The sequence below is a fragment of the Alligator mississippiensis genome, chromosome 8 (genome assembly GCF_030867095.1).
Source record: "Alligator mississippiensis isolate rAllMis1 chromosome 8, rAllMis1, whole genome shotgun sequence".
Taxonomy (NCBI): domain Eukaryota; kingdom Metazoa; phylum Chordata; order Crocodylia; family Alligatoridae; genus Alligator; species Alligator mississippiensis.
The window spans coordinates 30,055,802-30,070,722 of NC_081831.1; the positions used below are offsets into that span (position 1 = coordinate 30,055,802).

Sequence of the window (14,921 nt, forward strand, 5' to 3'; positions counted from 1 at the left end):
TACCACAGTAAGAGTGTCTGTCCTCCTGCAGAGGAGATTGAAAGCTACGATCTGACATCCTGGCTTCACATAATTCTGCCTTTGTTTTGAGTGGAGTCCCAGAGCAGAGCATACATATATGCTGGAAAGTTGGCTCGGGAAGTGAAATACAGGGCTTCCTCTTCCTCTTTAGTTCTTCTGACTTTTATCCAAACCCACACTTTTTCTCAAGGTTCCTCTTTTACTCTTCCTTGGCATTATGAGAGGAAACTACTTGGTATATTTTTGAGGGTTCATAAACTATCTATTGGAGCTCCTTCATGTTTGAAAAAGTGAGGCAACTTACACTGCAAAGGAAGAATGACAGGGGCTAATGGTGCCCATAAGAAGGCTTCACATGACTGCTGATCCATTCCAAACCTGATGACCCTGCAAGATGAATTCAATCTTGCTCAACAAAGAAAAATCATTTCCTATTTTCAAATAGCAGGAAAACCCCCAATGAAAGGAGAGATCCTAGGCAGGAAACATCTGTGTATTTAGGAGAGTCAGCTAACCAGAGATGTGTCAGCTCATATCACATGCTGACCAAGCTAAGTCTGGAAGTTCTTCAAATGTATATAAACTGAGATAAAGGAATTCAATTCTCAAGCCTAAAGTGCAGAATTTAAGAAGCTTCACTGCCTTGGAGGAAAATGAAGGAATGTATCCCCCTATGGAGAAGATCTTATGGGGGCTCCGCCCTCAGTGCCAAATACCAACTGATGCCCCATCTTCACTACTGATATGGAACATATCAGTAGTGAAGATGGGGCACCAACATAATCTACAGCTGAGACTAACTGAAGAGGATTGAACTTTGAGGAGGGAGAGAGGAAGAGAATCAGTATAAAGGGAACTTAAAGTCTAAGAATTACAGGCAGGAAATATCACTTGGGGTGCTTGTACACAGGACAAAATTGACCTTTAAAGCAGCTTAATTGCCCCTTTGTGCCTCCTTAATGACACTGCTGTTTACACATTTGGTGGCATATTCCGCTTTAATTTCATGACAATTTACACATTCAGCAGTGTATTTCATTTTAAATGACTTTGTTAAATAGCAAGGTAAAACCCATCCAAGGTATTTTAGTTTGCTACGTAACAAAGTGCAATGGTGCATGGGGCGCTGGAAGCCCAGACATGCTGAAGGAAGCTCGGGCCTGGCGGGCTTCCAGTGCTCTGTGCACTGTCCCTGCTGCCTTCTTCCACCACCAGCACACCCAGCCTTTCTCCTGCTGCCCATTCCTGGAAGATCCCAGGGGGCAGGAAGCTGATGGAGACAGTGCACAGGGCACTGGAGCCTACCTGCCTTTTCTGTGGCTGGGGGAGCGAGCTGCTGACAGGCCAAGCAGCCCCTGGGTTGCAGGGGACCCTGGACCTTCCCTCCATAGTGGCGATGCCCCCCAGGTGGCACCTGCCTGCTAGCACCCAGCCCAGGTGGTCCTGGGGGCTGCTGCCACTGTGGAGGGAAGCACTGGGCACTGCACAGTTCAGGGACTGTGAGACCCAGTGGCAACTCATGCAGGTAGGCTTGACTGAGGGAAAACAGTGCTGCGGTGCCCCCTTGGCCCACCTGGGTGGGCTGTTAGCAGGTGGGTGCTACCTGGGGATGCCACCACTGCAGAGGGAAGCACCAGGCCCTGCACAGCTCAGACAGACAGGCAGGGTCCGGGAGAAAAAAAAAAAGATCAGGCTCCTCACTGCTTTTTGCTGTTTTTCCTCACTTGAGCCTGCCTGCATGAACTGCCAGCGGGTCGCACAGTCCCTGCGCTTTCCGGGGCCCAGTGCTTCCCTTCACAGTAGCTGCATCCCCTGGGAGTGCCCGGGCTGGATGCTAGTCAGCAGGTGCTGCCTAGGGGGTGCTGCCACTGTGGAAGGAAGGATGGGGATCCCGTACAGCTCAGGGACCCCTCAGCCCACTGGCAGTTGCCCCCTACTCCCCACACTGTGGAAGAGGCAGGTAGGCCCGGGGCGGGGGAAGAAATAAAGAATCAGGCCCCCACTGCTTTTTTTTTTTCTGGTGAAGTCTTGGGGGGGGATATGTGAGTGAGCTGACAGGGGGCCATGATGCATTGTGATATCACATAACATCACAGAAGTCCCTAAATTGAAACTGCATTTTTAAATGACACAAAAACCCACCTGTTAAAAACCCACTGTTTCAATTTAGGGAGAACTAAATACCTGTCACATGGACAAGCACTGTTGGAGACTCCACCAGTCCTGGCCCCGGTCTCGAGCCAATCCCTCAACCTGTCTTGGAGAGAAGAAACTTGGGTGTATGGGCAAAAGTGGGACCAAAGTAGACTTGATTTTGCACTGTGGGACGGCACCAACATAAAGAGTCTTTGAGCTGCATACACAAAGGCATTCCATAAAGAGGGAAAGCTTCATCATCTATACAGAGCTCTGTAGCCAGTGCACCTGCAATACTTCACTGTGTTCTGAGCAGCTCATCTCTGGGAAAAGACCCACTGGGAAGAGTTCAGAAAAAATGGACCTGGAGAAATAGTCAGGCACCTGTGATCCAGAGCAGCATGGTCAGATGATGAGGGTGGAGGGTAAAAAACACTAAGGCTAAGTACAGGCATTTAAGAAGCCAGAGGCAGTAGCACTCTAACTTTCAAGCTTTACTCCAAGTACCCAAGGTTAGGTTGAAACCAAGTGCAACAGATGTTAGCCCTTCCTTGGACTGGGACTTGGAGCCTGCCTGCACAGGCCGAGCCCAGCAGGTAGGGAAGGATCTTGCACACCTCCCAACTTGCACCAGGGACTCCCCAGGATGCCAAAGACTCCTGAGCAGAGCCAAACACTGAGCCAATCACTGACAGGTTGTTGGACACAGGCCACCATGCCCCCAACCGCCTGCTGTCCTGATGCCTGGGTTCTGCATTTGCATGCATGTGTGTGCATGTATGAGTGTGTGAGTTTGTGTGTCTGTGTATGTGTGTGTCCCGGGTGCCTGGTTTCTGTGTGTGTGCATCCTGGATGTCTGTATTCCCCCTAGGGGAATGTGAAAGCTTAAATGTTTAAACAATGAGTATATTTATACCAGTAATGCATTACTGCTTAATGGTTAGCATGGGGAGCAGTCTGGCGGAGAAGGGAAGTGGCACAGTGTCTCATGAACAGGAAGGCTGCATGGTAGGCAGGAGAGAGGGAGGAAGGGAGAAGTGAGGAGGAGGGGAGGAGGAAGGGAAGGGGTAAAGGGGGACTAGTGGGTACTAGCTAGGGAGGCAGGAGACCAATTTTGTGGGCAGATTGAGGGGCTGGCTGCCATTTTTGAGGGCAGTGGCCCCTCTTCCCCCCCACTGATTGGTGGAGAGGGCTGTCCGTCATACACCCTCCCACAGATTGGTGGAGATGGACAGGGCTATGTGACAGGCAGACTTCTCAGCCAATCAGTGGGGATGGGCAGGGTGGCAGCTATCTTGCCTGGCAGAGGGAGGTAGGAGGACTGGTGGCTCCTACTGGGGAGTCACCATTTTATTTTTATTAAGTTTTTTTCCTCCCTGTGGATTTTGTGGAGATCACCCAGTTTCATGATTTCCATTAAATCTGTGCAATCATGATTTGGGTGGGTTCCTACCCATAGCTCATCAGGTTAAAGAGGAAAACAGTAGGCAGCCTAATGACTCATCAGTTAAGCAATTAGCTGCTCATTCACAGGTGCCAAGAAGCCAGCTGGAGGGAGATAACCAGTTACTTAAAGTTAAACCCATCCCCAACCCACCTTGCTTGTTCCCTCTCTCTCAGTGCTCCAGCAACTATAGTGGGCTGGGAAAGCCCCTCACCTGCTGCTGCTGCTTGTGGCTTCACATGGGCTGTATTATCTGGCAGGGCTTGCCATCACCTCCTCCCCCTCATCAAAGGCCCAGACCATTGGTTCCCAGCAGGTCTGTGCGTAGCCCACAGCTCCTGTGCTGCTCCAGGCAGGTGGATGTAGACCCATCTCCATGGAGAGGGACAGGGAAGGTACCAGCCTGGGGCTCTGCACCCCACAACCAGGACTATGTATGTGTTATCAGTTAACCATTTAACTGATATAATTAGAAGAAGTTAACCAGATCATTTTAAAAATATTTACATCCCATGTCCCATCTGCCCCCCCCCCCATGTTGGTGGCCCTGGCACCTCACAGTATCAAGCTCTTTAGATCTGTGCAACCCTGGCCGACTAGCAACTCACCTGCATAGACCAGGAGACCTCCCCAGATGAGCAGGACCAGAGGACTTTGAGTGCCCCTGCCCTGGCACCAAGCCATGGGTCTCTAGCCTCTGGCTCCTCTGGCCCCACTTTCTGGGCAGGTCTGCCCACAACCCAGGCTGGCCAGTCACCGTCTCCCTTCCCCTCTCCCTTCCCCAGGGGCACACACCACGGTGCAGGGGAATGTGGTGTGAGGAAGAGACAAGCCTCAATTTAAAATATTGCAGTTGCCAAAGTTTAACTGTAGTTAATAAAGAAAACCTCTTGAACATTGCCCACATCTCAGCTTGGTTCCTATGCCCAGTTAATACAAAACAGAAAACCTTTAGAAGGAGTGGGGGGAGGGGGGAGGGTTGAGAAAGGGGCAACAGAACCTGGGAGGGGGTTTGGGGTCAGAGGGAATGGCACTGACCCCAGAACTCAAAAAAACCCACAAAACCTTGGAGGGGAGGCACAAGGTAGGGGGCTTTTGACCTGGCACCCTATTTTCAGGGGTCTGAAGTCAAGACCAGGGACTTCTCTGTGTAGGAGCTAGAGAGTTTCATAATCCCAGACCCAATGTCTGTCTGAAAGAGTTGCAGGCCAGGAGGTGGCTGCTGGGTCGAGGTGCAAGTTGGGGTAGAGAGGCCTGGAGGCACAGGTCAAGAGGCATTGCCACAGCAGACACTGAAGACTCCTACCTCACTCACATGGGACCTCTGGCTCCTCAGTTCCCAGGCCCATGTCTCTCCTTCAAGGACCACAAATGCATGGCTCTCACCAATGCCTGGGGGTCATGTCAGGCAGCTAACCCAAGTCAGGGGGGGCGCCTATCTTAGTTTCATACTTTCATAGTTGGTAGGGTCGGAAGGGACCTGAGCAGATCATCAAGTCCAACCCCCTGCCATGGGCAGGAACGAATGCTGGGGTCAAATGACCCCGGCTAGGTGATTATCTAGCCTCCTTTTGAAGACCCCCAGGGTAGGAGTGAGCACCGCTTCCCTTGGAAGTTGGTTCCAGATCCTAGCTGCCCTGACTGTGAAGTAGGGCCTCCTGATGTCTAGCCTGAACCTACTCTCAGTCAACTGATGGCTGTTATTTCTTGTTACTCCTAGTAGTGCTCGGGGGAACAGGGGCTCTCCCATAGCCTGCTGGTCCCCCTTGGCCAGTTTTTAGATGGCCACCGGATCCCCTCTCAGCCTTCTCTTGTGGAGGCTGAACAGGTTCAGGTCCCATAGCCTCTGCTGGTAGGGCCTGCCTTGCTGCCCCCCGATCATGTGGGTGGCCTTCCTTTGGACTCTCTTGATGCTGTCCACATCCCTCCTGAAGTGCGGCGCCCAGAACTGGATGCAGTACTCCGACTGCGGCCTGACTAGTGTTGCATAGAGGGGGAGGATCACCTCCTTGGACCTGCTCGTGATGCATCTGTGGATGCATGACAAGGTGCGGTTAGCCTTGCTGACCGCATCCCCACATTGGTGGCTTATGTTCATTTTGGAATCAATAATGACACCAAGATCCTTTTCTGCCTCTGTGCTGTTGAGAAGGGAGTTCCCCAGCCTGTAGGTCTGATGCTGGTTCTTCCTCCCCAGGTGCAGTACCTTGCACTTGTTGTTACTGAATCCTATCCTGTTTTCATCTGCCCACCCCTGTAACCTGTCTAGATCTAGTTGCAGCCTGTCTCTCTCCTCCAGTGCGCCCACTTCTCCCCACATCTTAGTGTCATCTGTGAATTTGAACAAGGTGCTTTTCACCCCCTCGTCCAAGTCGCTGATGAAGATGTTGAACAGTGCAGGCCTGAGGACTGAGCCCTGGGGGACTCCACTGCCCACATCCCTCCAGGTCGAAAAAGACCCATCTACCACCACTCTCCCCTCCAGCCAATTTGCAACCCATCTGACTGTGTAGGCATTGACACCACAGTTACCTAATTTCTTGATGAGAATGGGGTGAGAGACAGTGTTGAAGGCCTTTCTAAAGTCCAGAAAGACTACGTCCACCATGACACCTGCGTCCAAGGATTTTGTGACTTGGTCGTAGAAGGCCACCAGGTTGTTCTGACAGGACCTGCCTCGAATGAACCCATGTTCTCCTTCATGTATCTCCTCCAAGACTGCACTGCTTTTCTGCAGAAGGACCTGGACCAGGAGAGGGACCATAGGGAGCAGAAGAGCTCACCCCAGGCCTCTTGGCGGGTGGGTAAACAAGCTGGGGCCACCAGGCTCTGCTGTTAGAAGCTTTCTGGCCCAGTGAGTTGGTGGGCCATGCTCTCCCCTACTTTCTGAGTGGTCCTGAGCCCCTTCGGGACTGGCCTGGAACCAGCATACAGGGTGATCCCCAGTGCTCAGGGGTAGCTAGTTGGGCCTCGAAATGGGGCGATGTCCTTGATGGCCTGGACACTGCGTCTCAAGAGGTTGAGCTGCTCCACGCACCCACTGCTACTCCCTGGAGCAGGCCCTGCCAGACAGTTTCCTGCCTCCTCGGACTATGAGTCAATGACTCCCATACACATTTCCTGTCCTGGCTCCCCCTTGCCTCCAAGCATCTCCCAGTCAGGGTGCAGTGGGGAGCGTCCCCTCTTAGCTGCCATTCTCTGGGGTCCCTCTCATGGGACTCCTGTTCCTGCCCCCTCCCCCACCCCAGAGTAGAGTGCCTGGAGCAGGACTTGCCATGATATGGTGGCTGGATGACAGCCTGTCTCACCACTTCTGCTCGAGATGCTACAGGCTTTCTGTGGGAGCCAGCCCCAGTGCCAGTTAGGAGTGTCATGGCTGGACCCCAGGCAGTCTATGACCTTGTGCATAAACCCCCTATCCTGGCACTGTGAGCCTCTCAGCTTCACTGTGCCACGGGGTGTCTCCTTCAAACAGCGAGTGGCACCCGGAGCCCCCAATCATGTGATTCACCAGCCCAAGTATAAGCAAACCCTACCTTGTCCATTTCCCTTATACACATCCCGATTCATTCCTGGGCTTGGTCTTGCAGTCCCTAGCCCCAGGAGTCCATGGATTGTGACCAGAGCTCAGAGTCTGTGACTGGAAATTGTAAAATCTCTTTATTTTGATGGCTACCAGGCCAGCTACTGCAAACTGGCCTTTTCTGTATAGATGTGGAGCCTGCAGACAAGGAGGAGGGATTGCTTAGCTTTCAGGAATTGGATTGGGGGGAATGGAGAGGGGGAGGTCTGAGACGGCTATTGCAGGAGGGGGATTGGGGTTGCCCTGAGGGGCTGATAAAGTGAGTGCCTGCACCATAAGAATTGGAATCAGCTGATGCCCATTGGACTTTACCCAGGGATCAGATCAGAGGGAAGGGGAAAAAAGTGCTGTTGGGCCACTTGCCAGTCTGTCCAGGTGTGCAACCTTGGAGTCACCCTGGCAGTGAAAGCTGGACAGCTGAGATAACAGTTATCATGTGGGACCCCTTCCATCACATGTGTCCCTTTCCTGGACTGGGAGGGTGGGAGAGAGGCGGGGGGGGGGGGAGGGTTTTGAAAAGGGGACTTTTTTCTCATTCTTGCTGCACCATGATTGCAACAGTTATCAGACCTAGTTGTATGCAATGTCCTTTCCCTGACCTGAGGGTGCTCTCTGCCAAACCTGTTGTTTACCGTTTGTCTCCTGAGTTCAATAAACACTAGCAATGCCTTTCTCTGAGTGCTTTGGAGGGAGGGGGAGCTGTTTACACACAAATGTTTGTGGTATCTGTGCTCAGACTCCAGTCTGCCATGAGGCACATCATGGCCCTGCGAGAAATAGCAAGGATGGGTCAATTACGCAGATTTACAGTCCCATTGAATGGGAAATGCTCTCTCAAGCGCCCAAGAGCAGGGGGAGATGGAGAAAACTGGCACCTTGGCTGGGTTCCAGACTTCAGCAGGTGAGGGTAGAGATTTCATAGATTTAATAGATGTTTAGGGTTGGAAGGGACCTCAGTAGATCATCGAGTCTGACCCTCTGCCCTGGGCAGGAAAGAGCGCTGGGGTCAGTCGACCCCAGCCAGGTGCTTGTCCAGTCTCCTCGTAAAGACCGCCAAGGTAGGAGAAAGCACCACCTCCCTCAGAAGCCCATTCCAAATTCTGGTAACCCTTACCATAAAGAAGTTCTTCCTGATGTCTAATTTAAATCTGCTCTCTGTCAGTTTGTGGTCACTGTTTCTAGTAACTTCAAGGGGTGCCCTGGTAAACAGAGCATCTTCTATTCCTTGCTGTCGCCCCCCGACAAATTTGTAGATGGCCACTAGATCCTCTCCCAGCTTTCCCTTGTGGAGGCTGAAGAGATCCAGGTCCCTCAGTCTCTCCTCATAGGACCTTACCTGCAGGCCCCTAACCAACTGAGTAGCCCTCCTCTGGACCCTCTCAAGGTTTTCCACATCCCTCTTGAAGTGCAGTGCCCAAAACTGAACACAGTACTTCAGCTGTGGCCTTACCAATGCCACACAGAGGGGAAATATCACATCCCCAGACCTGTTTGTGATGCGCTTGCTAATGCATGATAGAGCTCAGTTAGCTTCACTGATCACTTTGTCACATTGACAACTCATGTTCATCTCAGAGTTGACTATAACTCCAAGATCCCTTTCTACTGCTGTGCTGCTTATGAAGTCATCTCTCAGTGTGTTGGAGATTCCTTCTCCTTAGGTGCAGTACCTTGCACTTATCTTTGTTGAACTGCATCCTATTCTCTTCTGTCCACTTTTCCAACCTGTCCAAATCTGCTTGAATCCGTTCCCTGCCACCTAGTGTATTTACTTTGCCCCATAATTTGGTGTCATCCGCGAATTTGGACAGAGTGTTCTCCACGCCCTTATCCGGGACACTGATAAAGCCATTGAACAGCACTGGTCCAAGGACTGAACCCTGGGGGAACTCACAGCCCACATCTTTCCAGGTCGATGCACTCTCTGGCTGCATCCCTTAAGCCAATTCACCACCCACCTTACCGTGTAATCATCTACATCACAGCCACTTAGTATATTTATGAGAATGGGGTGAGACACCATGTCAAAGGCCTTTTTAGAATCCAAGTAAATGACATCAACCTTAACTCCTGTGTCTAAGCATTTTGTGACCTGGTCATAAAAAGAAACAAGATTAGTCAGGCAGGATCTACCTGCTATGAACTCGTGCTGGTTGCCCTTAAACATTGTTTTTTTTCTGCTGGACTCCCACAAATGTAATTCTTAATAATTTTTTCAAAGGTTTTCCCAAAGATAGAGGTGAGACTAACCAGTCTATAGTTACCCAGATCTTTCTTCCTCCCCTTCTTGAAAATATGAACCACGTTGGCCCTTTTCCAGTCCTCTGGGACCTGTCCTGAGCACGACAAGTGCTCAAACAGTTGTGCCAGTGGTTCTGCTATGACATTTGCCAATTCCTTCAGCATCCTTGAAGATCATCTGGGCCTGCTGATTTAAACACATCCAGCCCTTCCAAGTGTCCCTTCACTAGATCGGTGCTAACACTTGGTGGGTTGGTGTCCCTCCTGTGCCTGCCTATAGTCCAATTGGGAGATTTGTCTTGATCCGTGTTCAGGAATACAGAAGAAAAAAACTCATTGCAGAGCTCAGCTTTGTCCCTCTTATCTGTCACCAGTAGCCCTAGTCTGTCCTGTACCGGTCCTATGTTACCATGCGCCTTCTTTTTGCAGGGGAAAGAGGTGTGGGGAAAAGTGGGAGATTCACCCTCCTCCTATGCCCCTGCATTCCCACCCCTCCAGCCACAACTCCATTGTAGGCTTCTCAGTCACAGTGCTTTGAGAGAGAGCTATGACTGCAGGGAGTGGCCTTTGGCAGTTTCAGCATTCCTGCTGCCCATTCCTTTCTCCCTCCCTTCTCTCGGTGAAGGCTCTGAATTTCCCCTGGGACCTAGGTCCCAGGTCCCCATCACAGTCATGTGGAGCTGGGGCAAGCCTTACCATCACAGAACAGCTGCAGCCCCTGTGTGGGGAATGGTGTCCCGGGGCCTCCCTGCACCTCCTCCTCCTCCAACAGGCACCCTGTGGGCAACTCCTCCAGAACACCCCTGGTCCCATGGGTGTGGGGGCTGTTGACTGCCCTGTTCATGGTGAGGAGGCAACACAGGCCCTTGTAGAATGGCATACTCTTCCTCCAGCCCACAGACTGCTTTCTAGCATCAAGCACGTTGAAATGTTGCCTCTTCATCAATGTGCACCATTGTCTGTTGTGCCCCTATGTGTGCCCCTGTTGTGTGCCCCTGCTGGGCGAGGCATTTGAAGATATCTATGATTCAATGCCCTATCAGGAGCTGGTGCTGAATGTGCTCCTCTCCCCAGATGGCAGAGATCTTTTATTTATTTCCCTTTATTTCCCCAAACTGCCAGTTGTGTGCTTGGGTTTGGCTGGTGGTATCAGACAGGGTGGGTTAATTCACGGCCTGTGGTGGTGCCTGTGGGGTCCCAGTGTCCATTGGTTAGGTCACAAAATGTTCAGGGGCTTTCATCAGATGCCACATACCCATCCTGGCTCTTCAATTCAAGGATCCTCAGCTCCCAGTTGAGGAGGTAGCTAGCTGTGCCCGACATGGTCCTGAGGGTACCATGGGAGATGGGGGTCTGTCTGCTTGCCTCAGCTTGCAGATGCAGTGCTCCACCCCAACCACAATCCCCAACATGCTCAACTAGCTAATTTATTATCTACTAGGTAGTTAATCAGTGAGAAAGAGGGGGAGTCAATCTGAATTGAATGAGAATGCAGCATGTGGCAGGAGCCTTCCCTCCAAAACAAAATATGATGGCAAATATTTAGGGTCCAACTCAGCCACCCTTACTTTACACCCTTATAAGATGGAGGACTTTACTGTAGTGGATTCTATTAGTGGCATGTTATGAATTTCAACCCCAAATACTACTTCCCAATTTTTTTTTAAGTTTTATTTTTTCACTTTTGCCTTTTCTTTCCCCATCCTTTACTGGCACTGTACAAAGTCCCTGTTTAGAGATTTCAATATAAATATAGATGTCACAAGTGAGAAGGCACAAGGCACCACACTATCAAGTGGTTGTTTTGCATTAATGAATTTTGAATTCATTTTGATATTTTCAAAATAAATACACCAGATATATAGTTAATACACCTGAGCAAGGTAGAAAGTTGGGATGAATTTTGGTGGCAGATACAGTATGGAGAGGCATGAGATTTTAAAGGGAATGAGATTATGAAGGAGGCATGAGACAGAGATAAGAAGAGATCACATAAGCAGAACTACTCTAGTGTTGGAACCAAAAGCATATCCTAGGTTCAGATCCAAGACTCTAACTCAAACACTCCCCTACATTGAAATTTCATATTTAAGACTTTATCCCTACTCTAAGTGAAAGTAATTTTTAATGCACTAGGCAAAACCACAGAAATTTTGGTCCAATGTTCAGATCTAACCTAAATTTCAGGAAAACACTAACTTGGTTTGAACAAGCTACTGCTTGCATCAGAACATTACAACATTTGTTTGAGAGAGGTGTTTAGTCACATGTGTCTGAAGACAGGCAGAAGCCAGGGTACATCTGCTCCTTATAGAGGAACTATGAAGTAAGCAGCCATTTACTGCTTCAGATGCACCTGAAATCACTTTGGAGAATGCAAGACGGAGAGACTAGATATTATGGATTGTACATACCTCAAACGAGAAATAGTTTCCTTTTTTTTGTTGGTTATTTTTTTGTTTTTGTTATTCTCCACAACAACCTTCAGATAGAGTAAGGAAGTAAGTGCTATTAAAATATTCCAGGCAAGATTTTGCTTCCTTATTTACACTCGCACACATAACTGACTCTTATTCTTACTTTTTTACAGGTGCATAGAGATCAGCAGCTTCACCTGATAAGTCTTAGTTGGCTTCATTCATCCTTGAATTTGGTGTCATCTCTTCCCCTTCCCCCAAACTGTAGAATTTATGAGTATCTGCAAATGCTCTTAATGATTACACTTTATCTAAAAGAGCCATATGATTGCTTAGAGCTCCAGTCTGAAGCTGTGGATAGGCCTGTTGAGAGTATCTGGGTTAGAGTCGGAGGGGAAATCAAAAGAGTGATCTCATGGTGGGGTCTGTTATCGACCACGAGGGAGTGGTAGATGAGGCTTTCTTCAAACAGCTAGTGGAAGTTTCCCTATCACAAGCCCTGGTTCTCATGGGGGACTTCAATCACCCTGACATCTGCAGGGAGGGCAATACAGCAGTGCACAGGCAATCCAGGAAGTTTTTGGAAAGTGTTGGGGACAATTTCCTGGTGTAAGTGCTTGAGCAGCCAACTAGGGAACATGCTGTTCTTGATTTGCAGCTCACAAATAGGGACAAATTGGTGGGGGTGTAGTAGTGGATGGCAACTTGGGTAGCAGTGACCACGAGATGATTGTGTTCAGGATCTTGAGGAAAGGAAGGATGGAGAGAAGCAGAGTAAGGACTCGACTTTAGAAAAGCAGAATTTGACTTGCTCAGGGAACTTATGGGCAGGATCCCCTGGGAAGCCAGATAGAGGGGGAGAGGAGTCCAGGAGAGCTGACTACTTCAAAGAAGCCCTACTGAGAATGCAGGAACAAACCATCCTGATGTGCAGAAAGACTAGCAAGTATAGCAGAAGACTAGCTTGGCTTAACAGGGAACTCTTCGGTGAACTAAATGACAAAAAGGAAGCTTATAAGAAGTGGAAACTTGGACAAATAACTAGGGAAGAATATAAGAGCATTGCTTGGGCATGCAGGGATGAGGTAAGGATGGTCAAAGCACAATTGGAGTTGCAGCTAGCAAAGGATGTGAAGGGTAACAAGAAGGGTTTCTACAAGTATGTCAGTAGCAAGAGGAGGATCAGGGAAAGTGTGGGTCCTTTACTGAATGGGGGAGGTAACCTTGTGACAGAAGATGCAGAAAAGGCTGAAGTGCTCAATGCTTTATTTGCCTCAGTCTTCACAGGCAAGGTCAGTTCCCAGATTACTGCACTGGGCAGCACAATTTGGGGAGGAGGTGATCAACCGCTTAGGGACTACTTAGAAAATCTGCACGTGTAAAAGTCCATGGGGCCAGATGGGATGCACCTGAGAGTGCTGAGGGAGTTGGCTGATGAGATTGCAGAGCCATTAGCCATCATATTTGAAAACACATGGTGATCAGGAGAGGTCCTGGATGATTGGAAAAGGGCAAACATAGTTCCCATATTTAAGAAAGGGAAGAAGGAGAATCCAGGGAACTACAGACCAGTCAACCTCACCTCAGTTGGAAGAAAAATCATGGAGCAGATCCTCAAGGACTCCATTTCTAAGCACTCGGAGAAGAAGGTGATTAGGAAGTCAGCATGGATTCACCAGGGGCAAGTCATGCCTGACCAACCTGAATGCTTTCTATGATGAGGTTACTGTCTCTCTGGATGTGGGGAGACTAGTGAATATGGATGTGCTATACTTTGATTTTAGCAAGGCTTTTGATACGGTCTCCCACAACATTCTTTCAAGCAAGCTAAGGAAGTACGGGCTGAATGAATGGACTGTAAGGTGCATAGAAAACTGACTGGAGCATCGGGCTTAGAGAGTAACAATCAATGGCTCAATGTATATTTGGCAACCAGTATCAAGTGGAGTGCCCCAGGGGTTGGTCCTGGGGCCAGTTTTCATAGTTTCATAGTTGGTAGGGTCGGAAGGGACCTGAGGAGATCATCTATTCTGACCCCCTGCCGTGGCAGGAAAGAATACTGGGGTCAAACGACCCTGGCCAGATGTTCGTCCAGCCTCCTTTTAAAGACCCCCAGGGTAGGAGCCAGCACCACTTCTTCTGGAAGTTGGTTCCAGGTCCTAGCCGCCCTGACAGTGAAATAGCACCTCCTAATGTCTAGCCTGAAACTACCCTCCACTAGCTTGTGTCCGTTGTTTCTTGTAACTCCCGGGAGTGCTCGGGGGGAACAGGGACTCTCCCAATGCCTGCTGGTCCCCCTTGACTAGTTTGTAGACTACCACTAGATCCCCTCTCAGCCGTCTCTTGTGGAGGCTGAACAGGTTCAGGTCCCTCAGCCTCTCCTTGTAGGGCTTGCCCTGCTGATCCCTGATCATGTGGGTGGCCCTCCTTTGGACCCTCTCCATATTGGCCACATCCCTCCTGAAGTGCGGTACCCAGAACTGGACGCAGTACTCCAGCTGTGGCCTGACCAGTGTCGTGTAGAGGGGGAGGATCACCCCCTTGGACCTGCTTGAGATGCATCTGTGGATGCACGACAAGGTATGGTTGGCCTTCCTGACCGCGTCCCCACACTGTCAACCCATGTTCATTGTGGCAGCAATGATGACTCCAAGATCCTTTTCTGTCTCGACACTGGCGAGAAGGGAGTTCCCCAGCCTGTAGGTGTGCCGCTGGTTCTTCCCCCCCAGGTGCATTACCCTGCAGTTGTCAGTGTTGAACCCCATCCTGTTCTCATCGGCCCACCCCTGTAACCTGTCTAGATCCGCTTGCAGCCTGTCCCTTCCTACTAGCGTACCCACTTCCCCCCACATCTTAGTGTCATCTGCAAACTTGAACAGGGTGCTTTCTAACCCTCACCCAAGTCACTGATGAAGATGTTGAATAGTGCGGGCCTGAGGACCGAGCCCTGGGGAACCCCAGTGCCCACATCCCTCCAGGTCGAATAAGACCCATCCACCACCACCCTCTGGGTGCAGCCCTCCAGCCAGTTAGTGACCCATCTGACTGTGTAGGCATCAACACCACTGTCTTCTAGTGT

The 14,921-nt window shown here is 50.1% G+C and overlaps 1 protein-coding gene across 3 annotated transcripts in view; it reads right to left on the bottom strand.

Moving 5' to 3' along the window:
* The window catches only part of GAS7 (growth arrest specific 7), a 292,115-nt gene that overhangs the window by 219,055 nt on the left and 58,139 nt on the right, over window positions 1-14,921 (bottom strand). The gene's annotated exons all lie outside the window — the stretch shown is intronic.